Raw genomic sequence first — 11198 nt, 5'->3', positions numbered from 1 at the left:
TTAGTGTACAATTAAAATCACCTCCGAGACATAGAAAGTGGTCAGGGGGAATATTAGCAAGAAATGATTTAAGACAATCAAAAAAAGAAGATCTTTCAGGATTTGTGCTCGGAGCATATAGATTGACAATGGTGAAAAGCTGCTGACGAATGGAAAAGGTCAGGAAAGCTAAATGTCCTTTTACAATTTCTTGGAAGGAGACTAAAGTTAAAGGAAGAGTGTGCTGAAAGTAGATGGCTATCCCAGCAATCGGACTTGAAAGACTGCTGAAGAACCAATGTCCTTTAAGAAATAATTCCCATTCAGCTGAAGAAGAGTCAGTGCAATGAGTTTCTTGTAGTAATAAGATATCAAACTTGTTGCACTCGATTAGTTGTTTAACTTGCACTTTATGGAGAGAATTACGACCACCATTGATATTTAAGCTTGCAATGGATATTTTCATCAAAGGTATGAAGAGGGGAAAGGACAGAGGTCATCGGGTAGAACAGCATCAACCATTATTTTTGAGTTCGTTCCGAGCACGACTTAAAAATTTCCTCAAACGATGACGTTGAGGGTCGGGAAGATTGTATCGATCAGGTCTGGAAATCAATATTCGGGTCACTTGAATAAAGTCTTCTAGAACTGGAAAATTGTCGTTAATTTTGACATTCTTTTTGCGAAAACTTTTGTGCAAGAAGGTGTGAATAGTATCTGGGGAGATTGAAGAAGCGTCTTCGAGCTTTAGAGAGGAAGTATCGCTACCCGCTTCACTTGAAACAGAGACAGAAGAAGATGTCTCGTCAGACTCATATCCCCCCATACTGTCTGCGACAATACCCTGCTGTTCTTCAGCAGCGACTTGATTAGATATCACAGGCACGGCTGCCTCCAAATTACAATCAATCTGTACATCCGGTGTGTTGATTTTGACTGGGGTAACTGTACATGGGAGGGAGGTTTCATCAATTTGACTGGGGACCTCAGATTACGTCAGGCACGGTGGGAGTACCAGTTTTGTAAGTTCGGGAAGGTGTTTTAGCATTATTGTGACATTCGTAACACTACTCTACGTCATGGGGAGAGGCCCCCTTTTGTGAAACGGTACATTCTATGGGGTCAGGGATACAGTCTTTCGATATTAAAGATTTGGTATCTCCTCCATCATCATTTATATTACTAGTGCGGGCCCGTAGGTGCGTGCCCGTTAAGGTGGTCCAAAAACAGCAAAAAAAAAATTCAGATGTTGTCTCCACAAGCCTTAAATTATTCCACTATGATTCAATAACGCGCATAAAAATTTTAAGTTGATCGGAGGTGATTTAGAGGTCACTCCATATGATGACTTTTAGTATCATGAGTTGGTTAAATTAGGGTATGGTCAGGTACGATTACGGGTACTTCTGGATGTCCGAGGTGGAAATTGAGTGCATTTTCGAACTCTATGGGATCGATTTACTCTAAGAAATGACTGCACCGACATTGAATTCACTACCATTTCGAAAATATGACCTAAAACAAGATTTATCATTACTGGAGTTGAGTAACTAATCCTTCTCATTTCGATATTTTATAATCTATAATTAATTTGTTGTCCGTCTAAACATTTCTTCGAGTAAATCGACCCCAGGCTGTTCGAAAATGTAGTTGTAGTGTACTGAGTTGTAGTTTAGTGAAATGTAGTGAGTTCGAAAATGTAGTCCATTTTCACCTAGGAAGTTCAGAAGTGGACAGATTTGCATCTCACCATACCCTAATTTTTCAATCAATGGAATTACAAACTATTAGAATATTTCGTCTCATTTACCAAATACCACTATCATCTCTGCCTCTATTGCTGTCTCCACTCCCGCCTGAACTTATTTAGAGCCGGCCCAACATCCAGTGTTTTAGATTCAATGATTCACAAAAAATGTGTTATTTATTTAGTTATTATTATAATAAATTAGGGTATGGTGAAATGCGAATCCGTACACTTCTGAACTTCCAAGGTGAAAATGGACTGCATTTTCGAACTCAGTGGGGTCGATTTACTCGAAGAAATGTTTAGACGGACAACAAATTAATTATAGATTATAAAATATCGAAATGAGTAGGATTAGTTACTCAACTCCAGTAATGATCAATCTTGTTTTAGGTCATATTTTCGAAATGGTAGTGAACTCAATGTCGGTGCAGTCATTTCTTAGAGTAAATCGACCCCATAGAGTTCGAAAATGCACTCCATTTCCACCTCGGACATCCAGAAGTACCCGTAATCGTACCTGACCATACCCTTATATATTCAAGTCATGACACTAAAAGTCGTCATATGGAGTGACCTCAAAATCACCTCCGATCCAGCTAAAAAAAAAATGTATGCGCGTTATTGGATCATATTAGAATAATTTTAAGCTTGTGGAGCAACATTCTATTATTTTCGACTTTTTTGAACCACCCTAGTGCCCGTAGGTGCGTGTCCGTAGGTGCGTGCCAGTATGTGCAGCTTCGTTCCTTCGCTCTCTTAAACGAAGACTGGATTGGGGCATTTTTTCAATTAGATTGGACCAACCGTATCATAAATGGCCATAACTTGGGAAACACCTGGGAAACATACTCGGGACCCCAGCATCAATTGTGATGTCATATCAAACAAAGAAGAAGAAGAATTGTGACGCCCCCTCTCTCTCTCGCCCCCCCCTCTCTCCCCCTAGTCTCGCCTCTCCTCTCTCCCCCTCTCTTGAATTGTGACACCCCTCACTCTCGCCCCCTCCTCTCTTCAATTGTGACGCCCCCTCTCTCTCGCCCCCCCTCTCTCCCCCCTAGTCTCGCCTCTCCTCTCTCCCCCTCTCTTGAATTGTGACACCCCTCACTCTCGCCCCTCCTCTCTCCCCCTCCTCTCTCGCCCCATCTCTCACCCCTCCTCTCTCGCCCCCACTCTCACCCCTTCCTCTCTCCCGCTCTCTTGAATTGCGACGTCCCCTCTCTCTCACACTCCTCTCTCCCCCTAGTCTCGCCCCTCCTCTCTCGCCCCACTTTCACCCCCTCCTCTCTTGAATTGTGATGCCCCCTCTCTCTCGCCCCTCTCTCGCCCCCCCCCCGTCAATCCTGCAAATAAATAAATAAATAAACATTAATTGTGACGTCATTCGTGACGTCATAGCACCGCGTCTTGTCATTAGTCGACAGATAAATGGCCGTAACTTGTGAACCGCTCGTCTGATTAATATCAAACCTCGAAAAGGCACATCCGTGGGTCCCCAGCAATATTCGTGGCAAGTTTCAATCAGATCGGACCGTCAATCGTGCAAAAAAATTTAAAATAATAAAAAAATAAGTAAATAAATTAACATTAATTGTGACGTCATTCGTGACGCCATAGCTTCGTGTCTTGTCATTGGTCGATAGATAAATGGCCGTAACTTGGGAACCGCTCGTCCGATTAATATCAAACCTCAAAAAGGAACATCCGCGGGTCCCCGGCAATATTCCTGGCAAGTTTCAATTAGATCGGACTGGCGGTCGTCGAGAAACGGTGGTCGCAGACAAACAGACACACACACACACACACACACACACACACACATACACACACACACACACACACACACACACACACACACATTGCTGGAATTATAGATAGATTATTGAGTAAAACATCTGATTTTTCCTCTTCTTCTAACAAGGCAAATTGGTTGGAAAGTAAGATTTCAGTGCCATTTATGCTCGTGTTGGTTGGTCGTTTTCCGGAGGGTGATACATTTCTGACAACAGACTTGCATTTTTTAACTTTCGAAACAGTAACGAACCCCTCGTTGGTGGTGTCCATCTGTTCATTACAAGTACTTGTGTCAACTCGTTCAATTACTAAAGGCCTATCTTGATTATTTGTTGAAAGGGAGGCTGCAACATTCGACTGAGGCTCAACGTCATTTACTGAGTTGGTGATATTGATATTAGGGCAAGGATCGTCACCAACAGAATCAGTAGCATTGAGGAGAGGATCGTTATGAGCACAGTCAGTGACATTGGAGGCAAGGTCGTTACGAAGTGTCAGTGATGCTGGAGAGGGGATCGTTACCAACAGAGTCAGTAATATTGGGGGGAGGATCATCTTTCCGGGTGAAAGTAATAGTATTAATCTGAAGATCATTTTTTGGAGCATTGAGGGGAGTTTGTTTCTGACTGAGCGGAGAGAAATGTTTCATATGTCCAATCGCTCCACAACCAAAACACTTTAGGGTGTCGGTCGAGACATATACTTGATAGTTATGACCATTGGAAGTGAACTTCATAATGACGTTGAGTGAAGCATATTCTTTTTTAAGTACCATAAATACTTGTCTGCAGAAGCTCATGACATGGTTTACCTGTTTGTCTTTAAAGCCGACAGGGAGCATTATTAATGGGGAGACACAATCACCATAGCGCTGCAAGGCTGAAAGTATTATGTCATTCTTTAAGAACAGTGGGAGATGACGAATTACTACCCTTTGTGCACAAGAGTCAAGGGGGTATGCCATTATGAATGTCCCAGAGTCAAGGGCCAAGTCTTGTTCAACAATTTGAGCAACGAACGTTTCATCAGATACAAAAATGATCACACGCTTATTCATACGTGAAGCAGCACGTACCTTTTCAAAACCGATTATGTTCCTGATTGCCATGACAATCGCTTCCACCGTAACATCCTCTGGTGGAGAACACGTTATACCGTGCTTAAAGGCCCTGTCACACCTTGACGATTTAGCCAGCGTATGCCTGACGTATGCAAAATTTGGCTAAAACGCTGGCACACGTCGAATATGTTATGGGTAAGTTTGTATACGATAAGAGCACGCTGGCATACGTCGTAGTACGCCAAGGTGTTAGACAAATTTTCCATGCTTGAAATTTTTCGACGTATGCCAGCGTACTACGACGTATGCCAGCATGCTCTTAACGTATACAAACATAAGTTGTAGGCACGTTACGCGATCGTTGACACACGTCGACACACGTTACTTGTACGTTACTCATAAGTCGAAACGCGTCAATGTAATGGTTAGCGTCAGTGTTCCAGACTCCCTGTTTTTTTTTTTGTTTTTTTTCTTTCGGTATGACGGTGATGTTAACACTTCGATTTCTAGTGCGGTTATAATATAATATAATTAATAGGCTGCCGCTCAACGATTTAAATCATAACTGCACTAGAAATCGAAGTGTCAACATCACCGTCATATCGAAGAAAAAATAAATAAATAAATAAAAACAGGGAGTATGGAACACTGACGCTAACCATTACCTCGACGTGTTTCGAATTATGAGTAACGTACAAGTAACGTGTGTCAACGATCGCGTAACGTGCCTACAACTTATGGCCAGCGTATGCAGAACGTGTGTCATACGCAGAGTACATCGAGAAATTTTCAACATGCTGAAAATTTCTCGATGTACTCGGCGTATGACGACGTATGCCAGCATACTACGACGTATGCCAGCGTGCTCTTAACGTATACAAACTTACCCATAACGTATTCGATGTGTGCCAGCTTGGTTCGGCAATTTTTTCATACGTTGGCATACGCTGGCTAAAACGTCAAGGTGTGACAGCGGCTTCACACTTCGATGTCCAGTGCGGTTATGATTTGAATCGTCGAGCCGCAGCCTATGAATAGCCTACGCCACGTGATCGTCGGCGATACGCTGCCGCGCTATGCATAAGTTAGACTATCGTTGGGCATTGGTTGCGAACGCCGACAACACGCTCAGCATTCGTTGGTATAAGTTATCTATATGTGATTGAAACGTTCTGTGTACGTTACTAAGACGTTATGCATACGTCCAACACGTTATTATACGCCCAAAACTTAAAAAAAACACCAATAGTTCAGTGTACGCCAGCGTTTTACATACATTTTGAGACCTTGCCATACGCTGGCTAAAACGTCAAGGTGTGACAGGGCCCTTACGTGATAAATGCTCGAGTGCAGCATATTGCTGTGAACGAGCAGCCGCCATGTTTAAGTACACGGGGCCTAACCTCTTCCATACCTCAGGAAAAGGAAGTCAACGAGGTACTCTGACTTTGAGAAGGAGGGAGTTAAAAAAACGAACTTAAGGAAGATAACAAAATTAAAATGAAACAGGTTTAATGCGGAGAGCAAAACCTCGAAGCAAAATCTATCCTTAACCTAAACGGGTAGGCCGTGCCCAAAGGAAGGGCTCTCGGGCTCTCTCGGGCTCTCTCGGGCTCTCTCTCTCTCTCTCGGGCTCTCTCTCTCTCTCTCTCTCTCTCTCTCTCTCTCTCTCTCTCTCTCTCTCTCTCTCTCTCTCTCTCTCTCTCTCTCTCTCTCTCTCTCTCTCTCTCTAGTATCTAAAACACAAACAGAAATACTGCAAGACACAGTGAAAAGGAAGGGAAGAGTAAAGGGAGAGTGGAGAAGGGAGGGTAAAATACTGAAAACTCACCACAACACAGAGCAGCAGCCCACGGCGGCCATGACACCATGCCCAGAAAACAAACGACCAGCAGAGGGTGAGAGAGAGAGGGGGAGAGAGAGAGAGAGAGGGGGGGAGAGAGAGAGAGAGAGAGGGGAGAGAGAGAGAGAGAGAGAGAGAGAGAGAGAGAGAGAGAGAGAGAGAGAGAGAGAGAGAGAGAGAGAGAGAGAGAGAGAGAGAGAGAGAGAGAGAGAGAGAGAGAGAGAGAGAGAGAGAGAGAGAGAGAGAGAGAGAGATATATGGAGAGACAGAAAGACAGAGAGACAGAGAGACAGAGAGACAGAGAGACAGAGAGACAGAGACAGAGAGACAGAGAGAGAGAGACAGAGAGAGAGAGAGAGAGAGAGAGAGAGAGAGAGAGAGAGAGAGAGAGAGAGAGAGAGAGAGAGAGAGAGAGAGAGAGAGAGAGACAATGACAGACAGACAAAGACAGAGAATGACAGACAGGCAGACAAAGACAGGAGAGACAGAGAAAGACAAAGACCGAGAGAGACAGACAGAGAAAGACAGAGAGAGACAGAGAGAACGAGAGAAAGACAAGAGAGAGAGAGAAAACGAGGGAGAGAGAGACTTTTGTATGCTTTTATTATGAAAGTATCAAAACACACCAAAAAAAAGCACACTCCATAAAAACAAATCCAAACGATTTTACAGCAAAAATAAATTCAACAAAAGCAATACAAACAAGTTCATGTCAAAACCACCACAGAATAATACATATGTGCAAAAAGTAAGTGCAAGTTATTTACACTTTTACAAACAAATTCCATCACGAAAAGAAACTCAAAACCTCATCAGTGTACCACTGATCACCTACAATATCCAGGCTCAAAAGATAAGCCTGCTCCATTTTTACTCATGCCGAAACCATACCTTTAAAGCACAAAAGCACATTTGCATTTTTCCCTTTCAATTTTGCTTTCCTGGTTTTATAAGTTGCCAGTTTAGCAATGCCCAACAGAAAAGACAAAAACGAGACGACTGGTTTACTTTTACAATTCGCCCCGATTCCATAAATAAAGACTGGAAAGGAAAAAAAAAATTAAATTTAAAGAAAAGCTGTTGAAGGAAGAGAAAGAGGGGTACCAATCCCTTACATTCAATGAAAACGTGGGCAACATTTTCAATCAAATCACAAAAAGGACAAGAAATTAGAACAGAAGAATTAAACTTATGGAGTAATGTCTGTGTGACCAGGGCTTGATGTGCTAGGCTCCAATTCAGGTCTCCAGTTCACCCAAGAGTTTGAGAACTATACATTTTGTTCCACACTGGACTTAAAAAAGCTCCAGCAGGTAAGGTCTCATTCCACCGATTTTTCAACAGTTTTTGTAAAACCAGGTGTACATGCTTCCAAACATATGTTGTAGATAGTCGTTTTCCCCATGACGTGAAACACACCAATTTCCTCTAAGTTTGAGGAGAACACACCCTCTTGTTTTTTTGAGGCAATTCGAAGTTCAGGGAAATAGAGACGTGAGTCTACCACTTCATCCACCCCAGTCCACCCGATGTTTAGTCTATGAAAGGTTTGAATTACTGCTTTCAACACATTTTCCACAATACGAGCAGAACGAACACCAGTTTTTAATGAAAGTGAGCTTACAGGTAGCCAGGCATTCAAGGATGGCTGCAACAGGTCTCACACTCTGTTTACTCTTTAAAAAACAAGGATTGTATAAGATTCGAAAAAGAAAGGTTGAAGTAAAATTGTGGAGGTGTAAAGGTGAATTTGGATGGGTAAATGCAGAGTGAAGCTGATGGGTCGATGAAAAGTATCAGAAAGAGGGAGGGGGGGGGAGAGAGAGACACGTGGATTCGGGAGGCGTGTAGTTGGAAATGACACAAGGAATTTTTTTATTTTTTTTGTTGGATTTTTGAAGATTATGTAAGATTAGGGAGTGGAGGGTTGTTGGAAGAAATTGTGAAGGTAATGGTGAGAGTGGGTGAGCTCAAATAGAAGCAATATGGTGTGACAGCAGGAGGAGGAGGAGAAGGAGGAGAAGGAGAATGAGGAGAAGGAGAAGGAGGAGAATAAACAGTTAAAATGTGACAAATAACGAGCGGAAACTTCACTTTGAGAAAGTCGGCAGAGACCCCAAGAGAACCAGCCGTAGCCTCAAACCCTGGAACCGGGAAGGTTCTTCATCATTCCCATGAGCTTCTTCATCATCACTGGTACAACTTTGTCATTCTTCAGCTTCCAGGATCTTTTCACTTCATGCTTGAGGTCTTGTTATTTGGTCATTTTCTTGATTTCTGCATCGTTAGTCCGAAATCACCGGTATTAACACCTCAGTTAGCAATGCCCTCTTCCCTCTTTTTGTTTGCACCTAAGTATGATATCTGCTTGCAATTCTTTGTTTTCAATGTTCACGCTCGATGGGATGATTAGGTCGTACGTGAGCGGTACTTCAATGTTTTCAGTGATTGCTTTTGGTTCATTTTCCCACAAATTTTCTGGAACTGGAATATCAAAGTTTGTGCAGATGTGCCAGCAGTTTACTTTACAAACTCTGTTGTGTCATTGTGTGTACAGCTGTTCCTACAGTTTTGGGGGTTTTTTTTCTTGTTCGGTCATTAAGCGTCACATATCATTCTCTTTGCTAACCCTACCTCCACCCCTCACCTGTCTTTTTTCCCCCTCCTCTCCCCCACCCTTTTCTCTCACTCTGTCCCCTCATAAAATGCAGCACTCTCCTCCCACACCTCTGTCTCTTCTTTCTCTGGCTCTCCCTCCCTCTCACTGTGTGTGTGTGTGTGTGTGTGTGTGTGTGTTTCTTTCTCTCTCACGCACCCCTCCCTCCTGCAGTTAAAAGCAGCATTTGATGAGGTGTCGCCTCCCCCTAACTCCCCCTCCCCACCCTCTTTGCCTTCCCTCCCCCTCTCACCCTCCACCTGCCTTCGCTTTCTCTTGCTCCCTTCTCTCTTTCTCCCCCCTTCCCCCAACTTTATTGACCCGTCAGCGAAGCGATGGCTTGTATTTGCCAGTAAATAAATAAAATAAAAACCTGCTTTAGATTCCTACCAACCAGTTTTTTTTGTCACCTCCAACTTGTCACGGGTGCATTAGTAAGGAGTCTGAGGTTCAGTTTGTCGGATAACAAGTTTGTTTCGAAAATAATGAAGTTTTCTTCGTGGAGTAAAATGGACGAAAAGGAAATTATTCAGCGGCTTTTTGTTGTTGTTAAGATTTTCCTTCAACAGCACAATAGTCACTAACTGTAAAGACTGCTTAGGTTTCTCGTTCATGTCAATCGATGGAGGTTATTATACGTTAACAGAATTAACTGAACAGTTTGTGTTTTTTGTGGGGTTTTTTAGTTCCAGTGGATGTGTAAATCGATGACTAAGGCTATACACCACATGAGCAACAAAAAATGAATACAACTCGAAATTGCATGAATATCAATCTTTGTAAAATTCAACGTTGTACGTGCTGTGGTTACAACATTTACCCTGTTCAGACGCAATCAGGCAACTTGCATTTATATGTTAACGAGTTAATACAATCTGTTGCTTCGCTGATGGGAATATTAAGGGGGGGAGACAGACAGGGGGGAGAGGGGAGGGGAGAGGGAGGAGGGGTAGGGGGAGAGGGAAGGGGGCAAGGAAGGGGGAGGGAGGAGAGAGAGACAGGGGGGAAGAGAAGGGAGAGTGAAGATGGGGATTGAGGAGGGGTGGAAGAGGGATGGGAGAATGAGGAGGGGAAGATAGGAGGGAGGAGGATCGAGGAGCAGTGGGGGAAGGGAAGGCAGCATGACAGGAGAGGAAGACAGCATGAAGGGAAAATAAGGCAGCATGAGGGGAGGGGAGACAGAGTGATGCGAGGGGAAGACAGCATGAAGGGAAGGGAAGGCAGTGTGAGGGGATGGGAAGGGAAGGCAGCATAAAAGGAGGGGAAGAAATCCTTTCATTCAAGCATCTGGGTCTCACTATCTGCCATGATCTTTCCTGGGAAAACCACATTTCCAAGCTCTCCTCCAAAGCCAGTCACCGACTGGGAATCCTCCGTCGTGCAAAGTCCTTCCTTGGCCCACCTGAGCTCCTGACCACTTAAAAAGCTTTCGTCCGCAGCCGGATGGAGTACTGCTCTCCCCTCTGGGCTGGTACTCCTGCCTCTCACCTTTCTAGGCTTCATCACACTGTGGAAACCAAGGCATTTAGGATCATTGGTATCTCGCGCAATGACGATGAGTCTTTGGGCCTCTCACTCTCTCACCGCAGGCACGTCGGTGGTCTTTCTGTCTTCTACAGTGTCCTCTCCAGTCTTGCCACCCCTGCTCTGTTGCTCTGTCTGCAATATGTCCCCACCCCCCCCCCCCAATATTTCCACAGGGTGCTGAAGGTCCACTTGCAATCTCCTTCTGGTAAAACTACCAAAATCAAGAATCACTGCTCACCTTCAGTCTTTCATTCCTCCTTTTTTCCTGTCTTTGGAATAAACTCCCACACTCTCTTCAACCCCACTCTTCCCTCCAGCCCTTCAAAGCAGCTGTTCACCACCACCTCTTATCTTCCCCCATACAAAACCATGATATTTTCTACCCCCGCTAATCCATCCAAACCCACCTCCTTCAAATTCCCTGCTTTCCTTCCCAAAAGTTCCTTGGCGTGTACGGTCCTGAAAGTCCCAGTGGTGTCAATCTTGTTTACCCTGTGTTCCCTGCCCCGTCCCTCTCCCTTCCACAGATCTCATAATGTCTCTGTTCCCCACTGTTTTGTCCTTCCCTCTCCTGCCCCCCTTGTTGTGCGTT

Source organism: Eptatretus burgeri, chromosome 10, assembly GCF_056783735.1.
Source record: "Eptatretus burgeri isolate ZD-2024b chromosome 10, Ebu_testis_v1, whole genome shotgun sequence".
Classification (NCBI taxonomy): Eukaryota; Metazoa; Chordata; class Myxini; order Myxiniformes; family Myxinidae; genus Eptatretus; species Eptatretus burgeri.
The sequence above is the reverse complement of the archived record's forward strand: the minus strand, read 5'-3'. Positions refer to the sequence as shown.